General features: G+C 36.5%; 1 long non-coding RNA gene across 1 annotated transcript; it reads right to left on the bottom strand.

Moving 5' to 3' along the window:
• Window positions 1-978: 978 nt before the first annotated feature.
• LOC103100159 (uncharacterized) lies at window positions 979-21,249 on the bottom strand. Its single transcript, XR_460601.2, has 3 exons — window positions 21,186-21,249; window positions 3,036-3,118; window positions 979-2,312 (listed from the first exon to the last, which is right to left on the bottom strand). It is a non-coding gene; the product is annotated as an uncharacterized LOC103100159 (long non-coding RNA).
• Between the last annotated feature and the right edge of the window lie 496 nt (window positions 21,250-21,745).

Raw genomic sequence — 21,745 nt, forward strand, 5'->3', positions numbered from 1 at the left:
AATGGTTAAAATGGGTACATGATTCAGACTTAAGTGGCGATATGGGTAAATTAGGGGTGCATGGAAATTATGACCAAAGAGAAGATAGAGAGGATCATGAGAGGAAAATGAATAATTTTGACTACACAAAATTAAAAGGATTGGTTTCATAAAAAAAAAAAACAGTACAGCCAAAATTAGAAGGAAGCAGAAAACTAGAAGAAAAATTTACAGCAAGTTTCTCTAATTTGTTTCTCAAATATAAACAGAACTCAGCCAAATGTATAAAAAATTGTCATTCTCCAATCAAAGTCAAAGGATAAGAATAGGCAGTTTTTAGAAGAAGTTGAAGCTATTGATTGTCATATAAAAATTAGAGAAATGCAAATTAAAATAATTATGTGGTGCCACCTCAAACCTATAAGCCTGGCTAACATGACAGAAAAGGGAAATAACAAATGCTGGGAGGAATGTGTGAAAATAGGTACATGAATGAGCTATTGGTAGAGTTGTGAACTGGTTCAACCATTCTAGAGAACAATTTTGAACTATGTCCAAAGAGCTATAAAATTGTGCATATCCTTTGACCTAGAAATATTACTCTTTGTTCTGTATCCCAAAAAGATCAAAGGAAAAAGGACCTATTTGTACAAAAATATTTATAGCAGCTCTTTTTAAATGGTGGCAAAGAATTGGAAATTGAGGGGAACTCTATCAAGTGAGAAATGGCTGAACAAGTTATGGATAGGATTGAGTTGGAATACTATTATACTATAATAAATGATGAAGGGAGGTGATTTCAGAAAAAAACTGAAAAAGCTGATATGAACTGATTTGAAGTAAAGTGAGCAGAGTCAGGAGAACATTGATTAATGGAAATATTGTAACAATGATCAAGTATGAAAGACTTTACTCCTCTGATTCACCCTTCCAAAGGACTCAGGATAAAAAACACTATCCAAATACAGAATAAGAACTGTTGAACTCCAAGTATATTTTTTCACTTTATTTTTATTGATTTTTTTGGCAACATGACTAATATGTTAATACATTTTGCATAATTCCACATATATAATTGATATCACATTGCTTGCCTTCTCAATGGGTGGGGGATGGGCTAGAAGGAAGGAGACAATTTGTAACAGAACATTTAAAAAACATGTTTTGGGGCAACTAGGTGGCTCAGTGGATTGAGAGCCAGGTCCTAGGTTCAAATCTGACCTTAGACACTTGTCCAGGCAAATCACTTAACCCCAATTACCTAACCTTTATTGCTCTTCTGCCTTGGAACAAATACTTAATAGTGATTCCAAGACAGAAAGTACTGGATTTTTAAAAAAAATTTTTGTTTGTTTGTTTTTCATTTTTTAAAGGTGAACTTGTAATTTCTACTTCTGTGATATCTCCTGGCTACACCATTGCCTATTCTCTGCTGCCATAGTCACCACCCTAGTTTAGGGTCTTCAAATCACTGCCAAAGAAATTTTCATAAAGTGCAGGTCTGATCATTTAATCTCACTGCTCAACCAACTCCAGTGACTGCTAATTATCTCTAAAATCAAATGTAAATTTGTCTGTTTGGCACTTAAAGCTCTTTTCCACCTACCCCAGTGTCTTTACCAGTTATTCTCTTCCTTGTATATCAAGAGATAATCATACTGGCCAACTTGCTACTCTGCATGCAGGATATTCCATCTCCTATTTAATTTCCTTTGTACTGGCTGTCCCCTTTGCTTGGAATAAACTATCTCCTCCCTTCCTCCTGGATGATGCTTCCTACAAATTTCAACTCAAATTCTGCCTTCTACATGAAACCCTTCCTAATCATTCTTCCTAACTGCCAGTGTCTTCCTTTCTTTTCTCCCATCACTACCTTATATTAATGTTGTATGTTATAAATATAATTATATATATCTATATCTATATATATTTATTGTCTCTCCATTAGAATATAAGCCCTTCACTTTTGTCTTTGTATCCCCAGAGCTTACACATAGTAAATGCTTGACAAATGACTGTAAATTTCCATGTTGCCTCTTCTGATTATTAACCAGTTAGTAACTAATCCATTTTTGGAATGAATGGACTAACGTACTTCCCCACCTGCTTGACCATTCACTTCTTGAAAAATAAGATTTTACTGGTTAGATCTAGTAACTCTCAAAGAACCATTGGCTAAAGACTGGCCTACTTTCCCAGATTCCTGTCTTAGCTTCAACCCTAATTTGTGATTAACCATAATTCTTACACCAGTTGTGAATCTGCTTCCATTGAAGAAATTTCCACACTAGGAGTTCCCCAAACCAGTAAAACCATAAGTCCAGGCAAATTACCTAGAAGGGAAAAATGTATCTGAGTTACTTAAGTCTGTCCTTTAAGAGATATAATAGATATGTATTCGTGTTCTATGAGGTGATATAGACAGACTCCAGACTGACTTTCTCCACCTATGAACATACTGGCTGGTTAGGTCCCCAGAGCTGGGCTAGATACATTTCTAGGAATACCACTGAGGGGTAATGGGATTCTTTTAATATTATTATCTTGAGCCCTCATTCCAGTGTAATATCCCTAAGAAGTTATACAGCACCAATTATTATCTCCTTAATACTATTGATCCCATTGATTAGCACCCCACTATCAAGTTAACCTTTTTGACTTCATTTAGGTTACTGAAGGATATTAAAAAAAAAAAAAGCACAAAAACATCCCCCTGACAAACCCAAACAAAACCAGAGACACACTCTTCCTTCAATTACCTCAGGCCCTGGAGGAAGTGATTGCTACAGTGCATTCGCCCCTGCCAAGTTCATTCTGAATGTAGTGTATCCCATGAGTCAGTTGCTCTCTTGCCTGCCTGGATGGTGTCCTGGACACCAGATCAATTCCCTGCTATCAAGATCAAGCAGGTCACTCCTCAAGGCTTCATTGGCACCCTACCAGGCTTTATTGCTAGCGAATTCTGATACAGACTACAATTCCCATTCTATGTTTCTATGACAATCAAAAAGTGTCTCGTGCCCACAAGTGAGTGGTACAAATTGGATTTTACTTACAAGGAGCTACGGGGTGGCTCTTCCATATTTTCAAAGTTCACAGAGTTATAGCCTCATGTGGTATATCTCCAATGGTCCTTCACCTAAGAATAGAAAAAAAAAATAGATAAAAGGCAGCAATAGCAGAGCCATATGCTCCAGGACATACGGCAGTAATGACAAAATAAAGGCCCCCCTCTGCCCACCCAGAGACTTACAATACTTTGTGCTCCTCACTGACACACCACTGATTTGGCTGGCTAGAACCTTTCATTTATATGCCAGTTCTGGTTCAATAGTCAACCAAACAACCTTTTCTTCCCCTCAAAGTAATTGGACAAGAAACAGTCAGAAACATGCAGGTGCTCTGTAGTTGGAAGTCAAGTCCACATCATTCCACATCATCACAAACTTCTAAAACCAGGCTAGGTCCCCTGTGCATGCTCCCTGGACTGGACCATCATTGGCCAAGTCTCCTGCTTCATGAAAAAGAAGAGCATATGTACATTGTAATATATGAAACCTGGAGCATCATTTTTTTAAAAGTAGTATTGAAAATGGCTACATGTTAAGCTTCATAAAATTTATGAACTCAGAAAGAGATTAAAGGGACAAAGTTTCTGGAAAGCCATGATTATTGCCAAGTGTAAACCTTAAAATTTCTTAGACTTATGAATGTTGGAAATTTCAACATTGGGAAATTTCCTACTTGGAAAAAATTTCCTACTGATAGTAAGAACTCTATTGGAATGTGAAAATCCTTGGCATGGGAGGGTCCTTCTCCTCCCTACTTAAGACTACTTTAGGACAGAAACCTTTTGCTAAACAATGGAAAGGGCTTTGACCTATGCTTAAGCATAGAACAGGAAGTTCTTTGAGTCATGATTAATTTTAGAATTGATACAATAGAGGTACTTGGAATGACAGAACCAGGTCTTGGAACTTACAATCTCCACCCTACTCAGCCTAACAGAATTTAGGAAGGGCTGCAGCATAGATCAAAATTCAATTATTTGAGAATATGACCTTCAACAGACATGTGCAAAGGGGGGCAGACCTCTGGGCGGTCCTGGGTTAAGCTAGAGCCACCATTGGCACAGGGGAGACATGGACAGTGATTGGTAGATGTGAGAACTGAGGGGAGGGGACTTAGATGGTTTCCTTAAAGATAGCAGGGTCTGAGGACAGGGGGAAGAGCCGGAGGTTTTGCTCTGGCTCTGAAGGAGGACTGAGGAGGTTGCTCTGTGGGAGGACCAGGAGAGAAGGCTGGCTCTGAAGGAGGAGAATTCTCTGGAAACATTTCTTGAAAGGAGGCTCTCTTGAAGGTGGAGCCTGATGTTGGCATGAGAAGCCTTACCTAGAGAGATCGTGGGTGAGTGATAAAACCAACTGACTGATTTATTCATTCTTATTCCTTTCTTACTTTCTCTCTTTTTCTATTAGTGTATTATAAATTAAATTTCTCTATAAAACCCAGTTGGCTTGGGCATATTCATAAATTGGGAATATATTCCCTGGCGACCATCTTATATTTATATAAACCCAAGACACAGTAGAAAACATATTTCAGCGCTCATAATTGTTATATATTTCCCTTGCTCCAAAAACATTTTAATTATCACACAAGACATAGGGATCATTAAATTTGTAAACACAAAGAAAGAAAATAATGACTAAAGACCTGGCTTAGTTTCTACCTCAAAGCTCAAATGGAAATTTCAGATGAAACAATATGTCATTATTTTGGATTTTTCCAAGCCTCCAAGTTTTCTTTCATGTTATTGTGTCAACAATTATTCAAATGGTGTTTTATAAAATCAGAACCCTAAGTACAACTTTCTGAACCTTTTTTATTGGTAAGGTAGAAAATCAGTTGAGATAAATAAGGAAACATACTGACATGCCATGTAGTAAAATGTCTTTATGAGCCAAAGCAAGTCAAGAAAGAATTCATTAAGCACCTACTGTGAGCCATGCACTGTGCTAAGTGCCAGATATACAAAGAAAAGGAAACATCTCTACTGCTCTCAAGAAGTTTATGTTCTAATAGGGGTGATAGCATGCAAACCATTGTGTACCCACAAATTATAGACAGTAATAAAGACACTAGTATTAAGGGGGATTAGAAGAGGCTTTTTTGCAGAAATCAGAATTTTAGACAGAAGTCAAGAGGTGAAAATGAGGAGGGAGAGTATTTCCAGGGATGGGAGACAGCCAGTGAAAATGAACAGAGACAGGAAATGGATTGTCATGTTCAGGGAATAGTAGGGAAGCCTGTGTCACTGGATAGCAGAATAAGTGGGAGTACGAATACATAAAATAGTACGTTTCCCCCCCCCCATATTTCCTTGTAAGTAAAATCCAATTTATACCATTCACTTGAGATGCTTTTTTGATTGTCATTGAAACATAGAAGAGTAAAAGCTGAATTGCTCCTAAATTTCAGGACAGACTCCTGAATTTAAAGCAAGTTAAGATAAGCAGAGAAGATGGAAAAATTTTCCAAAAACCAGCTTGAGCAGAGAAATGGAGACAAACTAAACTTGATGAGTGAGGGTGATACATTGGAAATCGGCCTGACTAGAAAGAAGGGTTCATATTGGGGGTTAGTGGAAGACAAAGCAAGCTAGGTAAGGAGGGGACAGGATATGGAGGGCTCCAAATGCTAAATTTGGGAGTTTGGATCTGATCCCAAAGACAAAGTGGAGTCACTGTATATTTATGAAAGCTATAAACCATTTATCTACATTTCTGTTTTCATGGAATAAAATATTTAGCCACTGTAAAAGAAAAATTTTCATTTTATTTCTACAAGCTCTCAAATCACAAAACTGTCTATACTCTAATTAGTGATTTTTTTCCTCCCTCCCCCCAACAAAATGTAACAAATGATCCAGTGTTCCCTACCTCCTTATCCCTCTTTAAGCCCTCTCTTCCCCACTTCCCAGATGCTGAATCTGACCCAGCTGTTGCTCTACAAATGCTGAAGTTCAGAATCATGTCAGCACTTTGTACTGAATGTTCCAAGGGTGTTAAGGAATGACCTCCAAAAACTCATTCTGTTTTTCAATAGCCTCCGTTTTCAAAATATCCCTCTAGCTTCAAAGGTCTAGTTCATCAGCATTTGCTATCTTCTCTGAGGAGAAAGGACAAACATACTGGAACCTCCCCTTGCAGATAGCTCCTATCCACTTTTTTTTTAACCCTTACCTACTGTCTTAGTATCAATTCTAAGGCAGAAGAGCAGTAAAGGCTAGGCAAGTAGGGTTAAGTGACTTGCCCAGGGTCACATCACTAATGTGTCTCCTATTCTGACACCCCACTCCCATACCTGAGAGCCAGACGTGTTACATCTCCACCCCTCCCCTAGGCTTTTCTAATATCCTTAGGGAAATTTGGGGGGATGGGGTTCTAATCTTTACCATTTTCCCAAACCCCCACTATTTACACTCCCTCAATTTAATTTATTTATACCCTTACCTTCCATCTTAGAATCAATACTGGGTATTGGTTCTAAGGCAGAAGAGTGGTAAGGACTAGGCAATGGGGGTTAAGTGACTTGCCCAGGGTCACACATCTGAGACCAGATTTGAACCTAGGACCTCCCATCTCTGGGCCTGACTCTCAATCTACTGAGCCACCCAGCTGCCCCTTATTGCTCCAATTTTAGAAGTCACCAGTATCCCAGGCTCATTTAACCACTTAACAGTCAGATTTCTTTTAGAAGAAAATGTTTATTTTAAAGCTACAAGTATAAACAGATCCTCCATACAGGAGCATAATTAGGTGTGTACCAGAGCCAATTCAGATTGGCTCATGAGAGAGAGTTGTTATATTTTCATTATTAACTATTTATATTCCAGCCATTGACCAATATTTAATACAAATCAAGACTTGATTTATTATTTGTTGACTGTATAAAATTAAGAAAGTGATGGTACAAAAGAATGCAGAGTAAACCTAAAGGTCTGTTGTAAGTACTTTTTTTTTTTTTTAGAAAGCTAGTTGTTAAGCATAACATAAATATGTTCAACACATCCTTGAATCAGATTCCTGAGTCTGGGACTCAACTGCCTTTATGTAGAACTGGAAAGAACAACTGAAACAGATGAAAACCACATGCCTTTTTCTTGGGGGAGGAGGAGAAAGTAGCCTTTCCTCCCATTCAACTTAGTACATTGTGCCCATGCAGTGGGTGAAGGTCTTCTTTACCCCTGAAATCTCCAGAGAAGAAAAAAAGTAATTTTCCTTCTGGTAGTTTTTAAAAAGCTGTCATTTTCAGCTCTGTAGCCAATGGAAATGGGCCACTCACACCCAGGGGGAGGGTAACACAGTATGTCTTCTTCTAGAAGTAAGACCTTGGGATCTCTCACAGGAGTGCCTCCATCTTAGGCAATCTGTAATGCATCAAAGTCCTGTTACACATTTAAAAATCTTAAAACTGGTATCCATTAGTAAAATGATTCATATCAGAGTTCCTAAAACTTGCAGGGATTAGTGCTTACGTTTAGACACACAAGCACACACATATTGCTTCTATTGGTCTATCTTGCCTAGTGTCTTTAAGTTCCCACTGTTAGAGGAGTCCTTTAAATACTCACATGAAAAGTCACCTACATGGTCAATGGTATAATAAAGCCTTGATCCATTATTACTAATTAATGCATTAGCACTAATTTGATTGATCATATTAATGGAGATGGAGAAAGCCTGCTAAGTGTCGATTGGTGAGACAGACTCTGGACAGCTCCAGGAGTGAAATATACTAAAGAGGTGAGAAGATGGTGAAATGTGATGCTGGGCATCTGGTAAAAGATGGAGGAGGTATTTTGCTCCAAATTAATGACTGGTCGGTAGCTGAACTTTGGGGTATCGGGTCTGAATTCTTATCATTCTATGATGGGGTTTTCTCCATGGAAATGAATTAAATTGAATCAAATCAATATATATTAAGCATCTACTATGCCCCAATCATCATGTTGGAGTTTCAGAAATCAGTATGCTATTAGACCCTATATAGAAAGTAAAGACGAGTATATGGACACATCAATGCTCAACATTCTGTGCTTTCCTTGGTGTGTGGACCTCGTTGGCAATCTGGGAAAGCCAGAGCATTTCTCAGGATAATATTTTTAAATAATTGAAGAAAAGGCTAAATTTTAGCTAAAGGTTAATAAAAATAAGGATTTTTTCTTTCTATCCAAGGTCACAGACATTGAAATCTCTATCCAGACCCTTCAGGGTCCAAAGATCTCAGGCTAAGAATGGCTGGACTAGAGGAACTCCTCCATAGAAGATGACTAAAACAAATATTGATGTAGTCATCATTCTGCATAATTCTTATCCACAGTTCAAATACATCCTCTATAGAATCATTGGCAGATCTGTATTTGGAAATATGGCCTATGTACCAGGGAGCATCTTAGAGATCATTAAAAACCTGATATGGTTTCCTGAATATAATCCAGTCTGTTCTCTCTTTCCTATTCAGTTTTTGACCCAACTCCTGATCTATCTGCAGTGGATATCCCATATGTGTGTGTGTGTGTGTGTGTGTGTGTGTGTGTGTGTATACACTAGAATAATATATCAATAAACTAGTCACCTAGCAGACTTCTATGATCTCAGCAATGAGCAGTTTTCATCTATAAAGTTTTCCCTGTATAGATTCTCAAATTAATCTCTTTTGATAATCATGGCCTCATTAGGAAAAATCTTATAATGTTCTGGGGCTCGATGATGTTCTGGGGCTTTGTGGGGTACGGGATCTCACCCTGTTTTCTATAAGAAATTCCTCTTTCCTTTGGATTCCATCTAGGATACTCTCCATGACAGTGGCAAAAATTTGAGATAAACACTCATCTTCTTGCCTTATGCCTTGCTTGATATTAATAATCACAAGATCCTAGAACAAAATTATTTGTTTTACATTTATCAAGGAATATTGTTTGATATCAATATATGCCTAAGAAAAACTTTATTAACTTTTAAAACTTTATTAACCTTTAAGGCTAAATTTTTATCTATAAGCCAATTTTTAAAAATCAACAACAATAAACAAAGTAGGATTCTGTGTTTTTTGTATCTTTTAATCAATTGAATGGCTATAAAAAAATGTGGTTTTCCATGTAAAGTCATTTGTGAATGCCTGCCTGTTCTGTCATGTTTTAGAAAATTAAGGCTACCAATGAAATCAAAATGGACAAATTCTATAAATTTGAGAAAACAGGTAGGAGTCCATAGTTATTGATGATAGATTGATTGCACTTTTGGGTAATCATATTATCTGAATTTCCCCCTTTCTTTTGGCATCTTCCTTTCCCTGAGATTTCTTTTTAAATGATCCCTTAATTATTTCAAAGTTGACTCACCTCTCTCAAGATTGTATTACCTCCAACACAGATTTTCTTAGAGTCTAGTACAGTCATTTATTTCAATTTTGTCTCCCTAAATGTCATTCTACTTCCCCATGTAGAACATCAGGGACTGGGGTGTTGGCTTTCAAGTGGAGCCATTGCACTGTTATCCTCTATGAAAAAGAATCATTTCAGAAATCCAAATCAATAACATTTTCAGTTTATTTGTTACTTTCCTGACAGTTTCATTTATACATGCTTTGGGAATGATGTAGCTCATCCCCCACCAAACTTTTAGTAGACTTGACTTATATTACTTTTACCAGTTAGGACAGCTAGGTGGCTCAGTGAAGAGAGTACTGGGTCTGAAGTCAGGAAGACTCAAGTTCAAATCTGGCCTCTAACACGAATTTATTTGTGTAATCCCGGGGAAATCATCTAACCTCTCTTTGCTTCAGTTTTCTTGTCAGTAAAATGGGGATAATAATAGCACCTACCTCCCACAGTTGTTAGTATCAAATGAGATAATAATTATAAAGTCTTTAGCATTTCCTGGCACATAATAAGCACTACATCAATATTAGCTATTATTATGATGATTTTGTTTTATAAGGTTATACTACTTGAATATTCTGTTATCCTCTTCCAAAGACTTTGGCAACTAACCTGTGTTCTTAATTTGTGTTGCCCTTAGCTGCCATATCTCTTCTTGGCAAGGAGTTCAAGTGACCAAGGAGGCTTTTGAGCTCTTTTACATTCCTAATTGCAGTGACTTACTTACTTTGGTCAAACTTCTATAGAAAATTAAGCTAAAACAGTGAAAGTCAAGGTCAACCTCCTTGCCTTTTGTATTTAGTTGCCCCACCTTTTATTAATAGGGCAAGGTGAAGCTCTCAAATTGTATGTAATTGTTTTTCAATTTGTTTTTCAATTGAATCCTTTCTTTTGGTTTGACATTGACTTTTTATCTTTGTTCTAACTAGTTGATGGATCTGAATGCACACAGAGACTTGAATTGTGTATGTGTATGTTTAGATAGATGTCTATATCTATCAATCTATCTACATGGATGTAGATTGCTATTCATCTTTTCTTTTGAAGAAGACCAATGTGGGGCAGCTAGGTGGCTCAATGGATTGAGAGTCAGGTCTAGAGATGGGATGTCATGGTTTCAAATCTGGCCTCAGACACTTCCCAGCTGTGTGACACTGGGCAAGTCACTTAACTCTCATTGCCTAGCCCTTATCACTCTTCTGCTTTAGAACCAATATAAAACATTGATTTTTAAGATATAAGGTAAAGGTTTAAAAAAAATAAAATGTTATGGGACTTGATATAATAAGGGATGATGGAAGGAGAAGGAACCCATCCAAGGCCATGAAAGACAGCATGAGTAAAGATATGGAAAAAGGCAAAATAAAAATTGGGTATGGAAAGTAATCCAGTCTGTCTAAAATATAAAGTACATAAAAGAGAGTAGAATGAGAAAATGGAAGAAAGATTGGCTAGTACCAGACTGAATGACAGGATCCAGAGTTCATACTTAATAGGGTAAGCAAATTAATCACTGAAAAGTTTTTGAGTAGAAAAGTGATATAATTAGAATGATACATATTAGGAAGGTTACTCAAACAATGATGTAAAGGATGAATTGGAGGGTAGTTAGACTAGAGGAAAGATAAACATTTAGGAGGCTCTCAGAGTTATGTAGGTGACTGCAGTGAAATTATGAGAGAAGGAACCAAAGATACAGGTATTACAAGAGTAAAATGAACAAGACTTAGCAATTTGTTGGATCCAGTGTACATGGGGGAAGTGAAAAAAAAAAGAATCAAAGATGACTTTAAAGTTATGTCTATATAACTGGGAAGATGAATAAAAATAGAAAGAGAGGTTGGGATGAGGAAAAATTGGGCCAGCAAAGATAGTGAGTTTAGTTGGAGACACATTGTACTTCAAGTCCTAGAAAGAGATCTAGGTAGGACTATTCACTAGACAATTAGAATTAAAGGACTAGGAGACAGGATAGTAGTTAGAATAGAGATCTAGATTTGGAGTCATTTATATTGAAAGAATCATTGAAACCATGAAAATGGATTAGGGAGAAATTAGAGAATGAAGAAAAAAGGATAAAGGACAACCATATTTAAGGACAAGGATGAGGAGCTAACAAAATAGGTGAATGTTCAGAAAGATAAGAGGAGAATTGTGATATTATTATGTCATAAATGCCAACAGAAAGGTTAAGGAGGCTGAGGAAGGGCATGAAGGTTATTGAACTTATCAATATATATATAGTGACCTTGGAAAGAAGGGTTTCAGCAGAGCAATGGGGAGAGTAGTAAGCTTGACAAGAAGACAGAGAGAAAGTGGATAGTGAGAAAATGGAAGCAAAAAGTGCAGAATACTTTTTTTCTGGAAATTCAGTAGTAAGGGAAAGGAAAGAAATAGAACAATCACCTAAGGAGGTCACAAATTAAAGTGAAGGATTTATTAAGTTGGAAAAAACTTGTGCATTTTTGTAAATGAAAGGGAATGAGAAGTAGAGATTGAAAGATTGCAGTTGCATGAGAAAGAGGATGACTGATGGATTTCTATTAGTCTAATTGATTAGGGCAATGTTGTAAGCATACTTTATAGTTGAGTAAAACATTTTACAAAGCCCCTCATTCTCTCCTTGAAGATAAAATGAAGAAAAGCTGGCAATGAAGAAAAGCTGGCTAGATGACACCAGATGACACCTAGAAGGTGCTTGTTGAATGAATGAATGAATACAAAGAGAAGGCAATAATGAGTGGAGAATGGGTTCAGAAACCTAAAGTGGCTAGCTTCTTCCATCTTCTGTCTCAAAGATGAAAGCCAGAAATGTCCAGATCAGCTCAAGGCACAAAGAATACCTGAAGCTTGAGAAGACCCAAAGAGGACTGAAGAATACTGGAGCCTTTCTGCTCTCACCAACTCTGCTCCATCCATTCAAAATAAAGTAGAACATTCATCTCCACTACTAAGGAGAGAGTCCCATACCAACAAGGTTTAGAATGTGAATTACAATAGCTAACTTTTATATAGAGCCTACTATGTGCCAAGAACTGTCTTAAGCACTTTATAATTTCATCTGATTTTATGAGAACCTTGAAAGGGAAATGAGAAAAGATTTAGAGCCACTGTTAAGTAAAAGATAATAGACCATAGTAGACAAGAAATCAATAACACATAAATAAAAGGCAATATAGGGGGGCAGAGTCAATATGGTGGCCTAGAAGCAGCAGAAGTTCAGACCTCTGAATAACCTTCCTTACTGATCACAAATTGAATGCTCCTAGGGGATGGAAAATCAAACCTAACAACAAGACAGAGAAAAGGAACCCTCCTGCTGTACTCAACTCAAAAGGTACACACCCCAAAAAAAGCCAGAATCCAAGAACACTCAGGTTTAAGGGGAAGGCAGAAGGAAGGTCCCAGGACCCTCACCCCCACCTAAAGCGTTAAGCCTCCAGTGGCAGCGGGAACCTCTGGGCACACAAAGGCGCTTGTCTGGAGGGTGTACCTTGTGGGCAGGACTGTGCCAGGCTCAGAGCGTGAAACATAGGCAGGGGGGAACATAGGAGGAGCATAGAGGAACATGGAGAGGGAGCATAGAGCAGGCAACCCAGTCAGAGTGCAGTGGAGACCCTCCATATTGCACCAGGCTTCCAGGAGGTTTTGGTATCAAAGCACACCCATCCCAACACAGCTGAACTTAATCTCATCAAAAGTCTTCAGAGGTCAGGGAATCCCAAGCTTCAACACCCCTCCTTCACAGACTGCTGGATTTTAATCCAATCAAAAGCCTCAAGAGGACAGGGAAGCTCAAACTCCAACACCCATCCCCCACAGACTGCACAGAGAGATCTCTTGACAAAGCTCCAAGAGGGGAGACTGACAGAAAGCACCAAAACCAAAAAAAAAAAAAGAGAGGAGCAACAGCACAGACAAATAAGGGGAGTAAAGAAGGGGGTAAATATGAACAAACAACAAAAAAAGAAGAAAGATATTACAATTGACAGCTTCTGTATGGGCAACAAACTAAGAGCAAACAGAAGAGAGGAGGAGGCAAGCAATAAAACAGAAATCCCAGCAAATGGGATAGAGATTTTGGAAGAAATCAAAATGCAATTCAAAACACAATTAAGAGAGACTGAAGACAATTGGGAAAAGAATTTAAAAACTAAGATAAGTCATCTGGAAACAGAAAATAGTGTCTTGAAAGTCAAAATCAACCAGCTTGAAAATGAGGCAAAGGAGATGAAAGATGAGACAAAGGAGATGAGAGATGAGGTAAAGAGAATGAAAGATGACCTCCAAAGAAAATCAGACCAGAAGGAGAAGGATGACTAAAAATCCAGGGATCAAATCCAATCTTTAAGAACCAGAATACAACAACAAGAATTAAATGATTTCACAAGGCAGCAGGACACTATAAAACAAAACCAAAAGAATGAAAAAATTGATGAAAATATGAAGCATCTCATTCACAAAACAGAGGATTTAGAAAACCTTTTGAGGAGAGACAATTTAGAATTATTGGTCTACCAGAAGACCATGATAAAAGAAAAAGCCTGGACGTTATATTACAGGAAATTATCCAAGAAAACTGTGCCAATATTCTAGAACAAGAGGGAAAAGTGGAGATTGAAAGAATCCACAGATTGCCTCCTGTACTTAATCCCCAACTGACAACACCCAGGAATGCTATAGCCAAATTCAAGAGCTACCAGACCAAAGGAAAGATATTACAAGCTGCCAAGCAGAAGTCATTCTGATACTATGGAATCACAGTGATGATAACACAAGATCTGGCTGCATCTACACTGAAGGACCAAAAGGCATGGAATATGATATTCTGGAAAGCAAGGGAACTAGGTCTACAACCAAGAATCAACTACTGAGCAAAACTGACTATATTCTTATGGGGGAAAGTATGGTCATTCAACAAAGTAGAAGAATTCCAAGAATTTGTAAAGAAAACATAACAAAACTGAACATAAAATTTGATGTCCAAGCACAGAAATCAAGAGAATCAACAAAAGGTAATTTAAAAAGAGAGGAAAAGGAAAAAACAACAACAAAAAACCACCTTTTTTTAAGAGACTCAATAAGTTAAAATGTTATGTATTCCTATAAGAAAAGAGGTCATTGGTATCTCTTAAAAATTGTTATTATCACCTGAGCAGCTAGAAGAATTACACTTAGAGGGAAAAGTGACAAACTGTATAGGATGAAATGACAAGACATAAATAAGTATATAGATATATGTATGCATAAATGCATGTACATATGTGTGTGTGTATATATACATATATATATAACTAGACCTAAAAAAAAGGTTAATACCAAAAGAAATGGGGAAAAAAAACAAAAGGGGGTAAATTTATACGTCACAAAGAAGCTCATGGCAGGAGGGTGAAGAACATCAATACAGTGGGAGGGTAAAGAGGTTGGAGATAGGAAATACTCAACTCTTACAAGCATTGAAATTTACCCAAAGAGGGAAGAACAATCCAATCCATTGGGGCAGAGAATAGATTTGTGCCCTATAGTGGAGTAGAAGAGTAACAAACAGACTGGTGGGGAGGGAAGCATTACAAGGGAGGGAGAGGGTAGGGGGTAGTTTTAGAAAGACTTCAGGGAAAATAAGGGGGGAATAAGAAGGGAGGAGGGTAGATAGAGAAGTAAAATAAGGGTAGGAACTAGAGGGACTGATTAAAAACAAACATTGGTGTAGAAGGAAATAGTGAAAGAAGAAAAGGCAGGACCAGGAGTAGAAATCAAAATGCTGGGAAATACACAGCTAGTAATCATAACTCTGAATGTGAATGGAATGAACTCACCCATAAAACGCAAGTGAATAGCAGAGTGGATTAGAGTCCAAAACCCTACCATATGCTGTCTACAAGAAACACAAATAAGGAAGGTAGATATGCATAGGGTGAAAGAAAGAGGATAGAGTCAAATCTATTGGGCATCAACTGATAAAAAGAAGGCAGGAGTCACAATCATGATATCTGACAAAGCAAAGTAAAAATAAATCTAGTTGAAAGAGATAGGGAAGGTAATTACATCCTGATAAAAGGTAGTATAGATAATGAGAAAATATCCATACTCAAGATGTATGCACCAAATGGCATAGTATCCAAATTTGTAAAGGAGAAACTTATGGAACTCCAGGATGAAATAGACAGAAAAACTATATTAGTGGGAGACCTGAACCTTCCTCTACCTGAACTAGATAAATCAAACCAAAAAATAAATATGAAAGAGGTAAGAAAAATGAATGAAATCTTAGAAAAATTAGAGTTAGTAGATACATGGAGAAAAATAAATAGGGACAAAAAGGAATACACCTTCTTTTCAGCAGTACATGGTTCATTCACAAAGACTGACCATGTACTAGGGAATAAAAACATTGAAAACAAGTGCAAAACAACAGAAATAATGAATGCAACCTTCTCAGATCACAATGCAATTAAAATAATAATTAGTAAGGGTACATGGAGAGGTAAATCAGAAATTAATTGGAAATTAAATAATACAATTCTCCAAAACCAGTTAAAGAACAAATCATAGAAACAATTAATAACGTCATTGAAGAAAATGACAATGATGAGACATCCTTTCAAAACATATGGGATTCAGACAAAGCAGTACTCAGGGAGAAATTTACATCCTTGAGTTCATGCATTAACAAATTAAGGAGGGCAGAGGTCCATGAATTGGGTATGCAAATTTAAAAACTAGAAAGTGAACAAATTAAAAATCCTCAGATGAAGACTAAATTAGAGATCCTAAAAATCAAAGGAGAAATTAATAAAATTGAAAGTCAAAGAACTATTGATTTAATAAATAAGACTAGAAGCTGGTACTTAGGAAAAAAAAACAAATAAAATAGGCAAAGTACTGGTCAGTCTAATTAAGAAAAAGAAAGAAGAAAACCAAATTGACAGTTTCCAAGATGAAAAGGGAGACCTTACCTCTAAGGAAGAGGAAATTAAGGCAATCATTAAAAACTATTATGCCCAATTATATGGCAACAAATATGGCAAACTAGGTGATATGGATGAATACTTACAAAAATATAAATTGCCTAGACTAACAGAGGAAGAAATAGATTACCTAAACAACCCCATATCAGAAAAAAAATTGAACAAGCCATCAAAGAACTCCCTAAGAAAAAATCCCCACATCCAGATGGATTCACAAATGAATCCTATCAAACTTTTAAAGAGCAACTAATATCAATATTATACAAACTATTTGACAGAATAAGCAAAGAAGGAGTTCTATCAAATTCATTTTATGACACAAACATGGTACTGATCCCAAAGCCAGGCAGGTCAAAAACAGAGAAAAAAACTATAGACCAATCTCCCTAATGAATATAGATGCAAAAATCTTAAATAGAATACTAGCAAAAAGACTCCAGCAAGTCATCACAAGGGTCAACCACTATGACCAGGCAGGATTCATACCAGGAATGCAAGGATGGTTCAATATTAGGAAAACCATCCACATAATTGACCATATTAACAAGCAAACTGACAAAAATCACATGATTATCTCAATAGATGCAGAAAAAGCCTTTGATAAAAATACAATACCCATTCCTTTTGAAAAAACTATCAAGTATAGCAATAGAAGGGCATTTCCTAAAAATAATAAACAGTATATATCTAAAACCATCAGCAAACATTATCTGCAATGGGGATAAACTAGAAGCCTTCCCAATAAGATCAGGAGTGAAACAAGGATGCTCATTATCACCTCTATTATTTAACATTGAACTAGAAACACTAGCAGTAGCAATTAGAGAAGAAAAAGAAATTGAAGGTATTAAAATTGGCAATTAGGAGACCAAGCTATCACTCTTTGAGGATGATATGATGGTCTACTTAAAGAATCCTAGAGAATCAACCAAAAAGCTAGTCAAAATAATCAACAACTTTAGAAAAGTTACAGGAGACAAAATAAAGCCACATAAGTCATCAGCATTTCTATATATCTCCAACCCATTTCAGCAGCAAGAATTAGAAAAAGAAATTCCATTTAAAATCATCCTCGATTATATAAAATACTTAGGAATCTATCTGCTGAGAGAAGCACAGGAACTAAATGAACACAACCACAAAGCACTCTCCACACAATGAAAAGTAGATCCAAACAATTGGAAAAAACATTGATTGCTCATAGGTAGGACAAGCTAAGATAATAAAAATGACAATCCTACCCAAATTAATTTACTTATTTAGTTACCCATTGAACTACCAAAAAAACTTTTTTACTGAATTAGAAAAAAAACATAACAAAGTTCATTTGGAAGAACAAAAGATCAAGGATATCCAGGGAAATGATGGGGAAAAAAATGCAAAGGAAGGAGGACTTGCAGTGCCAGATCTCAAACTATACTATAAAGCAGTAGTCATCAAAACAATTTTGTACTGGCTAAGAGACTGAAAGGAGGATCAGTGGAATAGACTAGGGGTAAATGACCTCAGCAAGACAGTCTATGATAAACCCAAAGATCCCAGTTTTAGGGACCAAAACTCACTATTTGATAAAAACTGCTGGGAAAATTGGAAGACAGTATGGGAGAGATTAGGTTTGGATCAACATCTCACACCCTACACCAAGATAAACTCAGAATGGGCGAATGACCTGAATATAAAGAAGGAAACTATAAGCAAATTAGGCAAACACAGAATAGTATACTTGTCAGACCTTTGGGAAAGGAAAGACTTTAAAACCAAGCAAGAGCTAGAAAAAATCACAAAATGTAAAATCAATAATTTTGATTACATCAAATTAAAAAGGTTTTGCACAAATAAAACTAATGCCTCCAAAATTAGAAGAAAAGCAACAAATTGGGAAACAATCTTCATTACAAAAACCTCTGACAACGGTCTAATTACTCAAATTTCTAAAGAGCTAAACCAATTGTACAAAAAAATCAAGCCATTCTCTAATTGATAAATGGGCAAGGGACATGAATAGTCAATTTTCAGTTAAAGAAATCAAAACTATTAATAAGCACATGAAAAAGTGTTCTAAATGTCTTATAATCAGAGAAAAGCAACTCAAAATAACTCTAAAGTATCACCTAACACCTAACAGATTGGTTAACATGACAGCAAAGGAAAGTAATGAATGCTGTAGGGGGTGTGGAAAAGTTGGGACATTGATGCATTGCTGGTAGAGTTGTGAATTGATTCAACCATTCTGGAGGGCAATTTGGAACTATGCCCAAAGGGTGATAAAAGACTGTTTGCCCTTTGATCCAGCCATAGTACTGCTGGGTTTGTACCCCAAAGAGATAAGGAAAAAGACATATACAAAAATATTCATAGCTGTGCTCTTTGTGGTGGCAAAAAATTGGAAAATGAGTGGATGCTCATCAATTGGGGAATGACTGAATAAACTGTTGTATATTGGTGATGGGATACTATTGTGTGTATCAAAGGAATAATAAAGTGGAGGAACTCCATGGGGACTGGAACAACCTTCAGGAATTGATGGAGAGTGAGAGGAGCAGAACCAGGAAAACATTGTACACTGAACCTGATACAATGTGGTACAATCGAACAGAATGGACTTCTCCATTAGTGGCAATACAGTGACCATGAAGAACCCAGAGGGATCTATGAGGAAGAAAACTATCCACATTCAAAGGAAAAACTGTGGGTGTAAAAACACCAAACAAAAACAACTCCTTGAATACATGGATCGAAGGGATATGGTTGGGGATGTAGACTCTAAATGAACATCCTAGTGCAAATACCAACAACATGGAAATAGGTTCTGATCAAGGACACAAGTAATACCCAATGAAATTGGGTGTAAGCTGTGGGAAGTGTGGGTGGAGGGGAGCGAGGGAAATAATGTGATTATTGTAACCAAGGAATAATGTTCTAAATTGAGTAAATAAACTAATTCAAATGGAAAGAAAAGAAAAGGCAATATAATGTGAAATAGTATAACAACCTGAAGGAATTAAACTAATTTTAATAATCAGTTTAGTCCAATAATCCTTTTGTATATTTTCTTTGAAAAATATAACATTGGGCTTCAATTTTTCTAGACAACATGCTGCCTTGTCCAGTACATCATTGACTAAAATGTAATCAGAATAGTTCAAATACTATGCTGGACAGATAATTATTGAGTAGTGAGTGATCAATAAAACCATACAAAGGTTGTTCCCTTATTTAACAGCACCATAATCCCAAAAGATGATTTTACAGTTTAGCAATAATAGGCATTCAGTACATGCTTTCTTTGATATGGGCTGGTTGGTGTTTCTATAATTCATTCCTTAAGTCATTGGCTGTGAATTTGTGAATTGAGTTTTATAAGGCTCAGCAGACCTTGAAGTTATTGCAAGAGGGACTCAACATTTCAATAACCCAAGAAAGAAGGGAATTTGTGCCCAATACCTTCCAAAGAAGTACAATTTTCTTTAAAATGAATTAGTTCTAGGATATTTTACTATTTTATTATTATATGTATCCTAAATTATTGTATAAAAGTATCCCTTCCACACTGTGACTTTCTCCGTCACAATTTTGATATGTCCCTGGTCGGCATAAGAAATTAAATGGGAATTTTCCAGGAGTTTCACAGATGCCACAGAATAAGTTTAACATATTTTATCTTTGAATACAATAAATAAACACAATTTCTTTTTAAAAGTGAAAATAAATAAAAAGTTATGGTTAGCAAAAAGAACACAGTAACAGATAACACACAAAGGCTCAAAATATAGAGATATCTTAATATTGACCTACATATAATCTTTGGCCAAATACTTAACCCAAATTTTACAATAAGATACTGTAAAAAACTCCATAAAAGAAAAAGAAAAAAATCTGACTTCTTCTCTGGTACTAAGGGAGAGCCAAAATTTTTTATGCAAATTTTCTTGATGGCAGGGACAGTGAACCCCTAATCTCTGTGATGTGGAAGGAATACTTGTATGTTATTATATTACTATTACATGACCTGCTCTATAATTCCCTTTCATAATGAATATTGATTATTCCTTGAACATCATTCTCCTGAGTAGAATAACAGTATCAACAACTGGAATGATGATTAGCATCTGTTGCCTACATTGACTCTCCATGCAATCTTGCAAAAACAAGTTTACACTGAAGTAGTAATAAATTTTTGTTGCAAAGAATCTGAATAGTACTAATACTAAAATACTTAATAAAGAATATTTTGAATTTACATATTTCAATGTTTCTAGGATCTCATTGATATGGTATTTCTTCCAATGACACCAGATCATACAATCATAGATTTATATCTGGAAAGGACCTTTGAGGTCATAAGTTCCAACCCGCTTATTTTATATATAAAGAAAACCAAGAGTAGAGAAATAAAATGACTCACTCTATCACCAGAACTGGGATTTGTACTCCAGTCTTCGAGATCACAACACCATCCAAACCTGTCCTACTCTAGGACTCTTTTCCATGTCAAAAAGGAACTTCCATTTTATTGGATGTACTTCATTTTGTGTTAGAATTTTTTAATCTGAGTATCATCACCGTTTACACATATTTGGTTGTACACATGAAACATTATTCTATCCACTAGCAAAACTTCTACTTTCTAAGTTATTTCCTGGCTCTCCTACTTCCCAACTTGTAGGGGAAAACTAAAAAATCCCCAAATCCTTCATGGCATATCTGGAGTGCATGACAAATTTTGTCTTTTATAGTTCTTGTTTCATCATAATGAGGCAGCCTTAGTGATGACAGCATCATGATTCCCTTACCTTTCTAGATGTACCAAGTGGCCATCCATTTTCTTAGCAGCGATCTTGGAATATGAGGGTCTAGGACAGAGAAAAAGAAAGAAACATGAGGAGGGCAGAAAGTGTCCTTACAACAAGCATCACTATTTTCCCTGGGACTATCTTTGGTTATCACAATATTAATAGCAAAAGTATTAGACTAGGAATCATGAACACTCTGTTTCTCATCTCAGTTTAGCTACTGAATAGCTGATCAATTTGGGTTACTTTCTCTAATTCTCAGTTTACCCATCTGAAAAATGAGGGATGGAGTGGCAGAGAATAATGCTTTCCCTACCTGCAACTTGGTGCTTCTCATAACATTAACATGCTCTCTAAATGTGAGCTACTATTTACTGCTCATATATTGCATTCTATTGTGGGAAAGAAATCTTTCCAGGCAAGGATGACTAGAAACCGAGACTTGCCATGGCAGCCTCTCAAGTACCTTTGCCTTGTATCCTAGGAAGTCCTGAACAGCCAATTGGCTGGAACATGGGAACATGGGAACACCTTTAGGAACAGAAGTAGGGACGGGTCTG

The sequence above is a fragment of the Monodelphis domestica genome, chromosome 1 (genome assembly GCF_027887165.1).
Source record: "Monodelphis domestica isolate mMonDom1 chromosome 1, mMonDom1.pri, whole genome shotgun sequence".
Taxonomy (NCBI): domain Eukaryota; kingdom Metazoa; phylum Chordata; class Mammalia; order Didelphimorphia; family Didelphidae; genus Monodelphis; species Monodelphis domestica.